A 17,633-nucleotide genomic window follows, 5' to 3' on the forward strand; every position below is an offset into this window, starting at 1 on the left:
CAATTTGAAGATAGCTATCATGACTTACCTCATCTTCTCTAAGTGACAGAGTCACACTTTGCATCAGGCATTGGCTGTCATCCTCCCTCCCTCCCTTTCCGGGAGACAGTATAGCCAGAGATTAAGAGCAAGGGCCTGAAGAATCTTGGCTTCGCGATTCACTAGCTTTATGATTGTGGGCAAGTAACATAGACTCTTTGAGCCTCAATGTCCTCACCTGTAAGACAGATGTAAAATTATACTTACATCACAGAATTGTTACGAGTATTAAATGAGGCCACAAATGCAAGGTGAAAAGGTAAAATACAGCAAATAATCAATGTGATCTATATGAATAGATCAGTTTCTCGAGCCTGTCTGATGGTCGTGACAGTTACTTCTGAGTGTGGGGAGGATTAAATGAGATAATGTAAGTAAAGGATTTGGCCAGTGTCTGACTCATAGGAGTCTCTCAATAATGGTAACTATAAGGTAGCCAATAATGTAAAAACACTAAAGACCTATGATCCTAATGGGTGGGATTTTAAAAATCACTAAAGCAGTGAGTTTAGCAGAAAACTTCCCCACTGGCACCCTGTAGAATTGGCACTACATTCACAAACGTCCTTAGAACTAATATAAAAATTGTACTTCTCCAGAAATTATTTCATAACTAACTCACAATAAAATACAAAGTTTTCCAGTTTTAATTCTTCACAGAAATTGCCTTCTAAACTTTTAAGAGTGCAAAAAAACATTTACGATCTTTAAGATAAAACTTTAATCAGGTCTCTACATAATTCTTGCTAAAGAGAAAGAATGGAAAAGTATTGTGAGATGAAATGATAAGAATAAAATTGCCTTTGAAACCCTTAATTCCAAAAGTTGAAGTAGCAACTTTTAAATTGTCCAAATCACACAAATAATTTAATTGAGGTGTATTGAAAGCTCTTCAATTCCCATAAAGATTTACATGCTAGAAAAAAAGTTTCTGTGTTAGCAGGTCTCTAACATTTTTTATGAAAATCATAAAAATTATTTTATGTATTTAAATTTGGACAGCTACCATTATACAGTGAATTGTTTACGTGCACAAACTTCTGAGTCAAGCAGACTGAATTCCCAGCTGGCTCCGCCAGTGTGTTCTTGAAAGTAGCTGTCTCGGAGTCTTACTGCCCTCATTAGTTAAAGGGAAGGTTTGTTGATCGCTGCAGGGCCGCTGGAAGAATTAAGTCAGGCTCGGTACCTAAAATATTTACAGAGAGCCGGGCCTGTGTAAATACTCAATGCTTATGTTACCTAAAAACAAAGCAGGATTGTTAGCTCTGTCGTAGAGAATATAGATACAAGTGGGGCAGTTCTGCTGGATTGGTCTCCCTAGATTGGTTTCACCCAAATACCTCAGGGAACACTCTTTCCCAGGGCATGAGCAGGAGAGTGGAAAGGGTGAGCAGGCTGGGGCGGAAGTGGGGTGGGAGACGGTAAGAGACAGCTTTTCTGTGCTCCTGGACCCAGTTCCAAAGTGCATGTGAGTTGTGGAGGTGCGGGCGTTCCCTGCACCAACAAGCAATGCTCAGACACCAGTAGGTGTCCAAGAGTTCAACTCAATTCTGGAACCTGGGAAGAGCACTAGATTCTACAGGTAAAGAACTCAGTCCCATAAGACCACCTTCTATTTTAGATGCCAGTGGCAAGCCTAGGTTGTTACCTGTCCTTCTGGCCCACTGGCTATAAATCAGGGGGTTTCCATGACCTCCTCCTTGGGTTTGATTAATTTGCTAGAACGGCTCATAGACCTCAGGAAATTTACTCCCTACATTACCCATTTATTACAATGGATATTAAAGGATTTGAATCAACAGCCAAATGAGGAGACATATAGGGCAAGGTCCCAAACAAAGGGGCTTCTGTCCTCGTGGAGTTCGGGGCTGGGTAAGGTAGAACATGAAAAATGTTCTCGTTCCCTAACCTGGAAGCTCTCCAAACCTCCTCCTTTTGGGTTTTTATGGAGGTTTCATTAATAGGCGTGATTGATTAACTCATTGACCATAGGTGATTCATACAACCTCTAGCCTCTCTCCCGTACCCAGAAATCAGGAGGTGGGACTGAAAGTTCCACCCCTCTATTCCTGGCAGCCAGCCCCCATTCTTAAGTGCTTTCCAAAAATCACCTCACGAACATAACCCAGAAGTGATGAAAAGGGGCTTGTTATGAATAATAACAAGACTTATTTCACCTTTATGCTCTGAAGGGTTTTCAGGAACTGAGAACGAGACCAAATATCATAACAAAAGAGTATTGCTCTTATTGCTAAGGAAATTCCAAAGGTTTGGGGAGCTGAAAGCGACAACTGTGGATGAAGACCAAGTAAAATGAGGAACATATTTTGGTCATCTGAACGACCAAGTATATATATTTCTTATAAATTACAATATCACAACAGCTAAACAGTCTGAGGAGAAATTAGGGTAAGGTAAGCTAGCTAAGGCTGAGTTGGAGGGTTGTGATTGGTGAATGTCAGGGTTCCTTGTGGGTGTTTCCAGTAAACGACTGAGGTTTTGATCTGTGATGTAGGCTGGGCTGTGGGCTCACCCTCCATTTTGTGGCCCAATAAATGAACTCACTTTATCACAACAGTATAAGAAATATATATTAATGAATCTTTAAATTGTTATTAGTGGCTTTAGAATTTCCACTACTGGGGTTTTTTATACTTCATTACTTTTAATCAAGATTTGTACCTCAGAAAACATACTTAAAGTTTTGTTGTTATTGTTGTTGCTGTTGTTAGAAAAAATCCAGTATGACTGCTGCTGTGTCACTTGTTCACGGCAATTATCTGGGACATGTATAACAAAGAATGCATAACTAAAAATGAAGATATTTTGTGCTCTAGGAATCGAACCGCAGTTGGCCAAAGAATGATTTATGGAATCCCTGAACATCAGGGCAGTAGATTGCTCTTATTTTCAATTTTTCCATACTTAGTACTAAATTATTTTGAACTTATGGGAAGTTAGGCTAATAAACCACAACTTTTCATTTTGTTGCAAGAAGCCTGACACTTTCAAAAGGGACTAATACTCTTTCTTGGTGTAATGGATTGAACGGTGACCCCCCAAAGCTTTGTCCACTTCCTAATTTTCTGAACCTATGAATGTGAACTCATTTGGGAAAAAGGTCTTTGTTGATGTCATTAAGTTAAGGATTTTGAGATAAAGAGACCACTCTGGATTATTTGAGTGGGTTCTAAATCCAAAGACAAGCATCCTTATGAAAGTCACATAGAGGAGAGACACACAGAGAGAAGAGGAAGAGGCAATCTGACCATGGGGGAAGAGACGGGAGTGATGTGGCCACAAGCCAAGGAATGCTCAGAACCAGCAAAGGACAGAAGAGCCAAGCAATGCATTGTCCCCCAGAGCCTCTGGAGGGAGTGTGGCCCTGCTGACACCTTAATTTCAGACCTCTGGCATCCAAAACTGTGAGAGAATAATTTTCTCTTGTTCTAAGCCACTAAGTTTGTGGAAATTTGTTAAGGCAGCCCTAGGAAACTAATACACTTGGTAAACTGATGTGGGACAACAAAGTTTTTCAACAACTGTATGAATGGACTAAAAATTCTAAAACGTAAACAATATTGGATAAGGAGAGATAACATTATACACACTAGAAAGGGAAAGGAGAAGGAGAAGGAAGGGGTTTGGGGAAGAGAGAAAAAGAAGGGTGGTAATCATAATGTGAGCTAAGATTTGTCAGGCTTCCAGCAAAAGTATAAACTGTTGGGGTCCAGGGCAGGCTGCTCCCAAATATTCCACAGTGGCACATTATTTTGAATTACAGTTATTTAAGAAGCGGCTAACACAATAGGGACATGTCAACCCTCCTGTCTCCCGGAAGGCAGGAAATAAATCTCCCATGTGAAAGGTGCCCTCCCCACGTCTGGAGGTAAAAGGACACACTTATCGCCAGAGATAGGGAATTCAGCCTGAGAATCCTGTATAAACAAACCTGGTTACTTCTTTAATTCACTACCCAAGCCCCAAATCTGTTTAGATTCTTCACTAATTAAGCACCCAAAGCCTAAGTTTGTCCTGTTGATTCCTCACAAATTTATTGTTTGTCTAAAAAGTATAAAAGCTGCTTCTTTTGTAGGAATATGCTATAATTTGTTTAGTCGTTTTACTGTTTATGGACATTTAGGTTGGTTCCCATTTGGGGCTATTATGAACCGGGCTGCTAACACTCTTCTTTGAATCTTTTTGTGAACATGCTTTAATTTCTCTTGGATAAGTGCCTGAATGGAATTGTTTTGTCATAGGGTAAGATGCAAATTTAATTATATAACGAACTGCTGGACAGACCTTCAAAGGGGCTGTACATTTTATACGCCCACCAGCAATGCATGAGTGTTCCAGTTGGGTTACATCCTTGTCAACATTTGGTATAGTCTTTTTTATTTTACTCATTAATTTTGACATTTCTGTGAAATGATATATCATTGGTGGTTTTAATTTGCATTTCTCCATTGACTGAAGATATTGAGCACTTTTCCAGGAGTTTATTAGCAAACTACTGTTCTTTTCTGAAGTAACTGTTCAAGTCTTTTGCCTATTTTTTAAAATTGGGCTTTTTGGGAGACCCTCAGATGGCAGAGGAGAAAGACGTGGCAATCACCTTCCTCCCCACAAATACATCAAAAATACATCTACATGTGGAACAACTCCTACAGAACACCTACTGAACGCTGGCAGAAGACCTCAGACTTCCCAAAAGGTAAGAAACTCCCCACGTACCTGGCCGTGTGGCTGACAGGGTATTGGTGCTCCAGCTGGTGTCAGGCCTGAGGTGGGAAAGCCGAGTTCAGGATATTGGTCCACCAGACACCTCCCAGCTGCACATAATATCAAATGGTGAAAGCTCTCCCAGATATCTCCATCTCAATGCTAAGACCCAGCTCCACTCAACGACCAGGAAGCTACAATGCTGGACACCCTATGCCAAACAACTAGCAAGACAGGAACACAACACCACCCATTAGCAGAGAGGCTGCCTAAAATCATAATAAGGTCACAGACACCCCAAAACACACCACCGGATGTGGTCCTGCCCACCAGAAAGACAAGATCCAGCCTCATCCACCAGAACACAGGCACTAGTCCCCTCCACCAGGAAGCCTAGACAACCCACTGAACCAATCTTAGCCACTGGGGGCAGACACCAAAAACAACAGGAACTACGGACCTGCAGCCTGCAAAAAGGAGACCCCAAACACAGTAAGTTAAGCAAAATGAGAAGACAGAAAATCACACAGCAGATGAAGGAGCAAGGTAAAAACTCACCAGACCTGACAAATGAAGAGAAAATAGGCAGTCTACCTGAAAAAGAATTCAGAATAATGATAGTAAAGATGATCCAAAATATTGGAAATAGAATAGAGAAAATACAAGAAACATTTAACAAGGACCTAGAAGAACTAAAGAGCAAACAAACAGTGATAAACAACACAATAAATGAAATTAAAAATTCTCTAGAAGGGATCAATAGCAGAATAACTGAGGCAGAAGAACGGATAAGTGACCTGGAAGATAAAATAGTGGAAATAACTACTGCAGAGCAGAATAAAGAAAAAAGAATGAAAAGATTTGAGGAAAGTCTCAGAGACCTCTGGGACAACATTAAATGCACCAACATTCGAATCATAGGGGTCCCAGAAGAAGAAGAGAAAAAGAAAAGGACTGAGAAAATATTTGAAGAGATTATAGTTGAAAACTTCCCTAATATGGGAAAGGAAATAGTCAATCATACCCAGGAAGTGCAGAGAGTCCCATACAGGATAAATCCAAGGAGAAACACACCAAGACACATATTAATCAAACTATCAAAAATTAAATACAAAGAAAAAATATTAAAAGCAGCAAGGGAAAACCAACAAATAACATACAAGGGAATTCCCAGAAGGTTAACAGCTGATCTTTCAGCAGAAACTTTGCAAGCCAGAAGGGAGTGGCAGGACATATTTAAAGTGATGAAAGGGAAAAACCTACAACCAAGATTACTCGACCCAGCAAGGATCTCATTCAGATTCGATGGAGAAATGAAAACCTTTACAGACAAGCAAAAGCTAAGATAATTCAGCACCACCATACCAGCTTTACAACAAATGCTAAAGGAACTTCTCTAGGCAGGAAACACAAGAGAAGGAAAAGACCTACAATAACAAACCCAAAACAATTAAGAAAATAGTAATAGGAACAAACATATCTATAACTACCTTAAACGTAAATGGATTAAATGCTGCAACCAAAAGGCGTAGACTGGCTGAATGGATACAAAAACAAGGTCCATACGTATGCTCTCTACAAGAGATCCATCTCAGACCTAGGGACACATACAGACTGAAAGTGAGAGGATGGAATAAGATATTCCATGCAAATGGAAATCAAAAGAAAGCTGGAGTAGCTATTCTCATATCAGACAAAATAGACTTTAAAATAAACACTATTAGAAGAGACAAAGAAGGACATTACATAATGACCAAGGGAGCAATCCAAGAAAAAGATATAACAATTGTAAATATTTATGCATCCAACATAGGAGCACCTCAATACATAAGGCAAAAGCTAATAGCCATAAAAGGGGAAATGGGCAGTAACACAATCATAGTAGGGGTCTTTAACACCCCACTTTTGCCAATGGACTGATCATCCAAAATGAAAATAAATAAGGAAACACGAGCTTTAAATGATACATTAAAGAAGTTGGACTTAATTGATATTTATAGGACATTCTATCCAAAAACAACAGAATACACTTTCTTCTCAAGTGCTCATGGAACATTCTACAGGATAGATCATATCTTGGGTCACAAATCAAGCCTTGGTTAATTTAAGAAAACTGAAATTGTATCAAGTGTCTTTTCCAACCACAACGTTATGAGACTAGATATCAATTACAGGAAAAAATCTGTAAAAAATAAAAACATATGGGGGCTAAACAATACACTACTAAATAACCAAGAGATCACTGAAGAAATCAAAGAGGAAATCAAAAAATACCTAGAAACAAATGACAATGAAAACACAGTGACCCAAAACCTATGGGATGCAGCAAAAGCAGTTCTAAGAGGGAAGTTTATAGCAATACAATCCTACCTCAAGAAACAAGAAACATCTCAAATAAACAACCTAACCTTACACCTAAAGCAATTAGAGAAAGAAGAACAAAAAAAACCCCAAGTTAGCAGAAGGAAAGAAATCATAAAGATCAGATCAGAAATAAATGAAAAAGAAATGAAGGAAACAAAAGCAAAGATCAATAAAACTAAAAGCTGGTTCTCTGAGAAGATAAACAAATTGATAAACCATTAGATAGACTCATCAAGAAAAAAAGGGAGAAGACTCAAATCAACAGAATTAGAAATGAAAAAGGAGAAGTAACAACTGACACTGCAGAGATACAAAGGATCATGAGAGATTACTACAAGCAACTCTATGCCAATAAAATGGACAACCTGAAAGAAATGGACAAATTCTTAAAAAAGCACAACCTTCTGAGACTGAACCAGGAAGAAATAGAAAATATAAACAGACCAATCACAAGCACCAAAATTGAAACTGTGATTTAAAATCTTCCAACAAACAAAAGCCCAGGACCATATGGTTTCACAGGCAAATTCTATCAAACATTTAGAGAAGAGCTAACACCTATCCTTCTCAAACTCTTTCAAAATATAGCAGAGGGAGGAATACTCCCTAACTCATTCTACAAGGCCACCATCACCTTGATACCAAAACCAGACAATGATGTCACAAAGAAGGAAAACTACAGGCCAATATCACTGATAAACATAGATGCAAAAATCCTCAACGAAACACTAGCAAACAGAAGCTGACAACACATTAAAGGGATCATACACTATGATCAAGTGGGGTTTATCCCAGGAAAGCAAGGATTCTTCATTATACACAAGTCAATCAATGTGATAAACAATATTAACAAACTGAAGAATAAAAACCATATGATCATCTCAATAGATGCAGAAAAAGCTTTTGATAAAATTCAACACCAATTTATGATAAAAATCCAGAAAGTAGACATAGAGGGAACTTACCTCAACCTAATAAAGATGACATATGACAAACCCACAGCCAACATCGTTCTCAATGGTGAAAAACTGAAACCATTTCCTCTAAGATCAGGAACAAGACAAGATTGTCCACTCTCACCACTATTATTCAACATAGTTTTGGAAGTTTTAGCCACAGCAATCAGAGAAGAAAAAGAAATAAAAGGAATCCAAATTGGAAAAGAAGAAGTAAAGCTGTCACTGTTTGCAGATGACATGATACTATACATAGAGAATCCTAAAGATGCTACCAGAAAACTACTAGAGCTAATCAATGAATATGGTAAAGTAGCAGGATACAAAATTAATGCACAGAAATCTCTTGCATTCCTATACATTAATGATGAAAAATCTGAAAGAGAAATTAAGGAAACACTTCCATTTACCATTGCAACAAAAAGAATAAAATATCTAGGTATAAACCTAACTAAGGAGACAAAAGACCTGTATGCAGAAAATTATAAGACACTGATGAAAGAAATTAAAGATGATACAAACAGATGGAGAGATATACCATGTTCTTGGATTGGAAGAATCAAGATTGTGAAAATGACTCTACTACCCAAAGCAATCTACAGATTCAGTGCAATCCCTATCAAACTACCACTGGTATTTTTCACAGAACTACAACAAAAAATTTCACAATTTGTATGGAAACACAAAAGACCCCAAATAGCCAAAGCAATCTTGAGAAAGAAAAATGGAGCTGGAGGATTCAGGCTCCCTGACTTCAAACTGTACTACAAACATACAGTAATCAAGACAGTATGGTACTGGCACAAAAACAGAAAGATAGATCAATGGAACAGGATAGAAAGCCCAGAGATAAACCCACACACGTATGGTCACCTTATCTTTGGTAAAGGAGGGAGGAATGTACAGTGGAGAAAGGACAGCCTCTTCAATAAGTGGTGCTGGGAAAACTGGACAGCTACATGTAAAAGCATGAGATTAGATCACTCCCTAACACCATACACAAAAATAAGCTCAAAATGGATTAAAGACCTAAATGTAAGGCCAGAAACTATCAAACTCTTAGAGGAAAACATAGACAGAACACTCTATGACATAAATCACAGCAAGATCCTTTTTGACCCACCTCCTAGAGAAATGGAAATAAAAACAAAAATAAACAAATGGGACCTAATGAAACTTCAAAGCTTTTGCACAGCAAAGGAAACCATAAACAAGACCAAAAGACAGCCCTCAGAATGGGAGAAAATAGTTGCAAATGAAGCAACTGACAAAGGATTAATTTCCAAAATTTACAAGCAGCTCATGCAGCTCAATAACAAAAAAACAAACAACCCAATCCAAAAATGGTCCGAAGACCTAAATAGACATTTCTCCAAAGAAGATATACAGACTGCCAACAAACACATGAAAGAATGCTCAACATCATTAATCATTAGAAAAATGCAAATCAAAACTACCATGAGATATCATCTCACACCAGTCAGAATGGCCATCATCAAAAAATCTAGAAACAATAAATGCTGGAGAGGGTGTGGAGAAAAGGGAACACTCTTGCACTGCTGGTGGGAATGTGAATTGGTACAGCCACTATGGAGAACAGTATAGAGGTTCCTTAAAAAACTACAAATAGAACTACCATATGACCCAGCAGTCCCACTACTGGGCATATACCCTGAGAAAACTATAATTCAAAAGAGTCATGTACCAAAATGTTCATTGCAGCTCTATTTACAATAGCCTGGAGATGGAAACAACCTAAGTGCCCATCATCGGATGAATGGATAAAGAAGATGTGGCACATATATACAATGGAATATTACTCAGCCATAAAAAGAAACGAAATTGAGCTATTTGTAATGAGGTGGATAGACCTAGAGTCTGTCATACAGAGTGAAGTAAGTCAGAAAGAAAAAGACAAATACCGTATGCTAACACATATATATGGAATTTAAGAAAAAAAAATGTCATGAAGAACCTAGTGGTAAGACAGGAATAAAGACACAGACCTACGAGAGAACTGACTTGAGGATATGGGGAGGGGGAAGGGTGAGCTGTGACAAAGCGAGAGAGAGTCATGGACATATATACAGTACCAAACGTAAGGTAGATAGCTAGTGGGAAGCAGGGAGATCAGCTTGGTGCTTTGTGACCGCCTGGAGGGGTGGGATAGGGAGGGTGGGGGGGAGGGAGACGCAAGAGGGAAGCGATATGGGGACATATGTATATGTATAACTGATTCACTTTGTTATAAAGCAGAAACTAACACACCACTGTAAAGCAATTATACCCCAATAAAGATGTTTAAAAAATTAATTAATTAAAAACAAAAAAAAAGAAGGTAAGAAACATACAACAAAATTATTCCCGATAAAGCAGTGGAAGGCACTAAGAGTAGATTAAGAAAACAAAGTAAACTAATAAAAATGATTGATTTAGAAAACAATGGTAAAATGGAGAGAATCAAGAAAGGCAAAAGAGAATTTTAAATATACATAACTACCAGGGCTTCCCTGGTGGCGCAGTGGTTGAGAATCTGCCTGCCAATGCAGGGGACACGGGTTGGAGCCCTGGTCTGGGAAGATCCCACATGCCGCAGAGCAACTAGGCCCGTGAGCCACAATTACTGAGCCTGCGCGTCTCGAGCCTGTGCTCCACAACAAGAGAGGCTGCGATAGTGAGAGGCCCGCGCATCGCGATGACTGCAATGAAGAGTGGCCCCCGCTTGCTGCAACTAGAGAAAGCCCTCGCACAGAAACAAAGACCCAACAGAGCCATAAATAAATAAATAAATAAAATTGAAAAAAAATATATAACAACCAATCCAGTATAGATTAAAATATAGTAAGAGAGTACCATCAAATAATTTATATTGATAATTCAACAGCTTAGATGAAATGACTGTTCCCGATAAAATATAACTTACTAAAATATATCAAGAATAAAAAACTAAATAGTCCTATAACAATAAATGAAACTGCAAAAATAGTTATTATCTTCTCTTATAGGAAGCACAAGTACAGCAGCCATATAGGCAATTCTCCAACAATTTCAAAAAGAGTTAATTCCAATCCTTTACAAAATCTCTGAATATGAAAAAGGAGGGAACTACATCTTAATTTATTCTGTGAAGCTAGTTTAACTTGATAACAAAACCAGATGAAGACAGGATAAGAAAGGCACACTAGAGTGTCTTTTTACCCATGAGTGTATATATAAGAATTAAAACAAATTATTGGCACAATAAATAAAGCAGTCATTAGATGATTTTTCATTTTGACAGACAGACAAACATAAATGCAACTGGAGTCCTACAGGCAGAAGAAAGTAGAGAACAAGGTAGAAGTAATATTTGACTAAGAATTTTCCAAAAACAATGAAAAATATCAAGCCAAAGGTCCATGTCTGGAAAACCTCAGGTAGAATAAATAATGAGCAATATAGACAACAAAAACCTCAAATAACCAACCAAATAAACAACTCCACCCACAAATCTAAACTCGTCATTTTTGAACTGCTGACAATCAATGATAAAGAGAAAATCTTGAGACATCGAGAAAATAAAGACATTAAATCAGAGGAATAAAGATAAGAAGTATATGTCATAACTGGAAGACAATGGTATGACATCTTTAAAGTTCTGAATCTCAAAACTGTCAGCCCAGAATTCTAGTCACGATAAAAATATTTTCAAAGTCAAGGTGTCAGGAGCACAGCTGAGCTAGAGACAGCTGAGCTGCCAGGTGTTGGAGTAGCCAATTTAGACAACAAGGCAAAATGAAAATAACAGACAAGTTTTTAATCACTTACTGTCACAGTACAAGCAAGAGGCTAAACAGGAGAAAGCACTGACTCCTCCATTCCATTTTCCCTCAAGGAATGGTGCCTCAGTTAAGGGTTAAGTGGATTAGCACAGATGTGGGCCTTGTGTCACTGCTGAGGGAGCCCTGATCAGAAAGCTCCCGCAATTTCATGGACCTGGAAGCCAGGGGCAGGGAGAGTAGGCTAGACTTGGAAAAGTACTGAGTGCTGAGTCAGTGCGGAGAACAAGGCTTCAAGATTCCCTTCCCTCTTCCCAACAAAGGGGTTTCGGCAGAAGTGTCTGACAAAGGCTTCTGCCAAGAGCCCCAGTGAAGAGGCCTCCAGAGGCACTTGAAGTAGGAATGCAGATATACATAAGAGCATAGGTGGACAGGGGATGGGGGGGTGGGGGTGGGGACGAGGGTGGGGGTGGGGGGGTGGGGGTGGGGACGAGGGTGGGGGTGGGGGGGTGGGGACGAGGGTGGGGGTGGGGGGGGCCTGCGTCACTGACTGCAATTCCTTTCAGAGACTGCAATGCACAGGCTGTGCTCCAAGTCTGGTGTGGGGAGGGCAGCCAGATAAAGCTATAAAAAATTAATAAACAGAAACCTCCATTAAATAGAGTTGGGAGACCAGAAAGGGGAGCTCTCACACCCAGCGCCATTGCAGAGCCCAAGAGGAAGAAGTCTCCTCTCCTTTCCTGGCAAGGACTCAGCCAAAGAAAACCACTGACTCTTTGTTAACTGCAGCCCTCCCAACTTCCTTTTCCCCTTTTCTTCTTTTGCTGTGTGGGGACTTGCATGTGGCTCGCCATGGTTGCAGAGCCCAAATTGCAGTTCCCTGCTGACCCTGAATACACCCATCTTTGCTGGAGAAATATCTGGCAGTCTATGTTTCAGGTCCAGAAAGACTTTGTAATTGCCTATGGCCAGATCTGAAAAAAAATCACACATAGGTTTTCAGTCAGAAACAGGACTACTTGAAAGGTAAAACAAAGACTCCATGACACAAATAAAAGTTGAGAGAATTCACTACCAGCAGAATGTGCTACAAAAATGTTAAGGACATTGTTTAGGGAGGAGGAATATTATAGTAGACAGAAACTGCAACACCAAGAGTGAACTGTAATGTAAACTATGGATTTGGAGTGATTATGATGTTCAATGTCCGTTCATCAGTTGCAACAAGTGTACCCCTCTGATGGGAAATGTTGATAATGGGGGAGGCTGTGCATGTGTGCGGACAGGGGAGTCTATGAGAAATTTCTCTGCCTTCCTTTTCATTCTGCTTCATATATGAAACTACCTTAAAAAAGTAAAGTCTCACAAAACAAAGAAACAGAAAACCAAACCACCACTCTTGCCATCATTTATGTTTTCATTAGTCTTGAGTCAGGGAGGCCTTAGACACCCCTGTACACCGGCTCTCCTGTGTCACGCTTACTGAGCACCAGGTGCTGTGTTAGGCAGTTTACTGACATTCTCATTAGATTCCTATGATAACTTATGAGCTGAGTATTATTTTACAGAAAACGGAAGTTTAGTTCTAGCTAACACAAGTTGAGCACTTCTTGTGTGCCAGGTATCGTGCTGTCTACTTTTCACAAATTGTCCTATTTATCCTCACCACCAACCTATGAGGTCACAGGTTCTATTATTTTCCTAATTCACAGTTGAAAAATCTTAAAGACAGAGTGTTTAAGTAACGTGCCCAAGCACATACAAGTAGGAAGCATTGGTGTCAGGATTCCAAAGACCCATGCTCTAAGCGCTAGCTACATGGTTGCCTGGAAAATGTGGGAATGACAGTAGAATACAAAGAGAAACTAAAGCAACACAGAAACAGGAGAAAAGCAGAAAACTGGGAACTTTTCCACCTGGAAAAAATAATAAGATTAAATGTGGGAAAACAGTGCTAGCTATCTTCAAATATTTCCAAATTCTGAAGGGGAGAGTTCTCTGTGGTGCCAGGAACCAGAGCTGACTTGGCTCACTGGGGGTATAGTTTCATTTAAAGAAGAACTTTAAAGTACAAAGGTCCCTAACATCTCAGTGGGCAGCTTCAGTAGGAGGTGTTCTAATGTGCTGGAGTTAACCATAGTGAGTGATACAGTAAAGGGGATTCCTGCAAGTCAGGCATGGAAAGGATATGAGGAGTCAGAACTAGGTAAGTTCTTGTTCCCTTATAACTCTCAGTTTTGATTTCAATACTAACACTACAAACCTTGGTTGGCTAAAAAAGTTGTGAACTTCGGGCTTCCATGGTGGCGCAGTGGTTGAGAGTCCGCCTGCCGATGCAGGGGACACGGGTTCGTGCCCGGTCTGGGAGGATCCCACATGCCGCGGAGCGGCTGGGCCCGTGAGCCATGGCCGCTGAGCCTGCGCGTCCGGAGCCTGTGCTCCGCAACGGGAGAGCCCACAGCAGAGGCCCGCTTACCGCAAAAAAACAAACAAACAAACAAACAAAAACCTTTGAACTTCTGGAGTGACAACCTGGAACCAATGGCAAAGTGCTCCATTTGAAAAAAGAGCCACGCTGCCATCTGGTGATCATAATAATTGTTATTTTTATTCTTTTGTTTTTGAGCGTTTGGAAGAAAATCCATTAATACCCATCAGTAATTAAGATATAAAAGTTTCCTTAATTGTTGACATTTTTCCTTCAGTGCATTGTCTCTGTAACATTCCCTGCTAAAAAGGTCTATTTTGTTTTTACTTTTTATTTCCATAAGTAATAAAATTTTGCATCTATATCCCTATACAGTTGTCTGATCATTTCTTTGCAATAATTTCCTAAGAAAGGAGATGCTGTCAAAGAGTATTGTTTAATTTTTAAACTTTTGACATGCATTTTCCAATTGTTCTTCTCAGAAATATTGTGCCAACATGCCATCATTTTATAAGGGAACGTTCTTCCCTGCACCCTCACCAGTTCTACATAAGATCTTCAAGCTGTTTCTTTGCCTATTTGAGTTTATTTAATTATATATAGATAGAATTTCCTCTACTGTAAGTCTGTAGTTTCTGAATACTACTTATGTTTAATATTCAGATACACATTTTGTAAATTTTCTTGGTTTTCTTTTCTGCTGGTCTTTTCACCTGTTCTTCTTTACTTACTGATTTGAAAGAGCTCTTTATAAAATAAAAGAGTAATACTGTATTTTAAAACATTGACTATCCTTACAGGCCAGGCATACTGCTGCTAAAGTACATATTTGAAAATAGCTCAAATTCTCTAGGGGAGTTTTGTTTTCTTCTCTACCCCATCACCATGCAATCAATTAAAAAAAATTAACTATCTAATATGCGCTAGGCCTATCACAGTGCTGGTGATAGGTCCATGCCTTATCACTCAACCATGCCCTCTTATATAATACAGGAAATATTCGTAGTACCTTTACTAAATTGTGAAACTTTGTAGTGGTTCCAGGAGTCTAAGGGACAAAATTTTTATTGGAATATGAGGACTTCAATTCAGACTCTCAAACAAAAATTATATGTCTATTTTGTGCCAGTTACTGACCACAAAGAAGAGATTTACATAGGTAAATAAAACACTGCCCATCTCATTATGGGCTTACAGTCTAGTGTGTGGAAGGGGGGGAATCAAGCACAGAAAGCAATAATAATAACTACTGCTTATGGTACAACTAAGAATCAAGTACTATGCTTGTTACTTTTGATGCATTATCTCTAATCCTTACCACAATTCTGAGATGTGATTTTTGTCCGCATTTAAATAATAAAAGGCTGGAGTAAGATTGGTCAAGTTGGACAGTTCAGGTGAAATAGGGTGGTTTTTCCTGGAAGTAGGGAGTTCAACCTGGAGGAGGTTTAATGAGGAAAACAGAAAGATATTTAAGCTATGATTTAAATTCTGGCTCCAATAAAGAGCCTGTGTGTGACTCTCTCTCTAGGGCAAAATGCTGGGGGGAAGTGGGGGAAAGCACAGAATGGGAGCTTCAGAAATTTTCACTTCAGAAGCCATTAAAGTTGATTTACATCCTTTGTGAGAGGTAATCTCTTTGAGAAAATTTTCCATTTTTTTCTGCCCTGACTTGAGTAAATGAGTCATTAAAAATAATTGGAATTATTGTTAAATAGGGAACAGTAAGCTAAGTTTGCCTCCTCTCATGTTCAAAACACCACTGTTATGACAAAAAATTTTTTTAAATTAATAAATCCTTAGAGAGAAAATATGCCACAGGGATTACAAAATTCATATGAAGATACTGTGAACTAGTTTGACAATAAATTTGACACCTTAGATGAAATGTATTAATTCCTAGAAAACGTGACTTGCTAAAACCAATTCATGAAAAAATGAAAATCTGAACAAGTCTATCCATTAAAGCAACTAAATGAAACATTAAAAATCATCCCAGGGAATTCCCTGGCGGCCCAGTGGTTAGGACTCTGTGCTCTCACTGCAGAGCATGGGTTTTTCATCCCTGGTTGAGAAAGTAAGATCCTGCAAGCTGTGGGAGCATGACCATCAATCAATCAATCAATCAATCCATCAATTTCTCATTGAAAAAAAATTAAAATAGGGCTTCCCTGGTGCGCAGTGGTTGAGAGTCCGCCTGCCGATGCAGGGGACACGGGTTTGTGCCCCGGTCCGGGAAGATGCCACATGCCGCAGAGCGGCTAGGCCTGTGAGCCATGGCCGCTGAGCCTGCGCGTCCGGAGCCTGTGCTCCGCAATGGGAGAGGTCACAACAGTGAGAGGCCCGTGTACCGCAAAAACAATAAACAAACAAACAAACAAACAAACAAATAAATAAATAAAAATAAAAATCATCCCATAAAGAAAGCTACAGGTCCAGATGACTTTCATGAGGAATTCTTCTAAGCATTTAAAATGGAAGAAACAAAAATCTCCCACAAACTCTTCTAGAGAATAGAAAAATATGGATACTCTTCACCACATTTTGTAAGGGCAATGTAACTTTGATGCCCAAACTTGATAAGACATTACAAGAAATGAAAATTATAGGGTACTACGTTAACAAAATAAATCAACTTATCTACTGATCTCTCTGTGTTACAACCATATTAAGTTTATTTTCGGAATGCCATGTTTATTAATATTTGAAAATAAATTGTTGAAAACCACCACAATGTTAGAGACAAAGGAGAAAAAACATGACAATCTCAATTTGAGAAGGACTTGGATGTAAGTATTTATTTGGAAGATGATCCTAGGAAACACAAATGAGGAAACTGGGAAAGTGAGACAAGGGTGGGAAAAAAGCTAAGGAAAATACATTAATGAGCAGGTTAATATTGTGGAAAATTGGAACTCTCTGAACACGTGTGAGAAAAATGGCTCAGAATCACACTAACAGAGGACAGGGATGCTGCGACATTTATCCACTGATTGCCATTCCCTGCACTTCTGGCTGCTCCTTCTAGCCGCTGAGAAAGCTCCCCTGGTGCTTGAGAAAGCTCTCAGGCAGAGAAGAGAGATCAAGGCTCCTGATGTGGAAAGCTGCCAGGGCAAATATCTCTTGTGGTTACTGCTGAACCCACGTGGGCCAAGGGAATATGGGACAGGGCACCAACAGCATATGCTACAGAATCCAAGAGGATAATGTAAGAGAAAAGAAGTCAAGCACAAAAATCTGATAAAAATTTTAAGAGCTAATTTTTCTTTGTGGAAAAGAAATACAAATGTCAATCTAAATGATCAGAAAACACTGATATGGAAGGTGACAGAGGGTGGCAGATGCAGCTCCTACTTTCTATGT

General features: G+C 39.2%; 1 protein-coding gene across 1 annotated transcript in view; it reads right to left on the reverse strand.

Annotated features, from left to right (window-relative positions):
• The window catches only part of LOC115840774 (zinc finger protein 300), a 105,625-nt gene that overhangs the window by 7,268 nt on the left and 80,724 nt on the right, over positions 1-17,633 (reverse strand). The window contains 1 exon segment of the mRNA XM_060296456.2: positions 29-217. The gene's annotated coding sequence lies outside the window, so the exon portion shown is untranslated.

Source organism: Globicephala melas, chromosome 3 (assembly GCF_963455315.2).
Source record: "Globicephala melas chromosome 3, mGloMel1.2, whole genome shotgun sequence".
NCBI lineage: Eukaryota > Metazoa > Chordata > Mammalia > Artiodactyla > Delphinidae > Globicephala > Globicephala melas.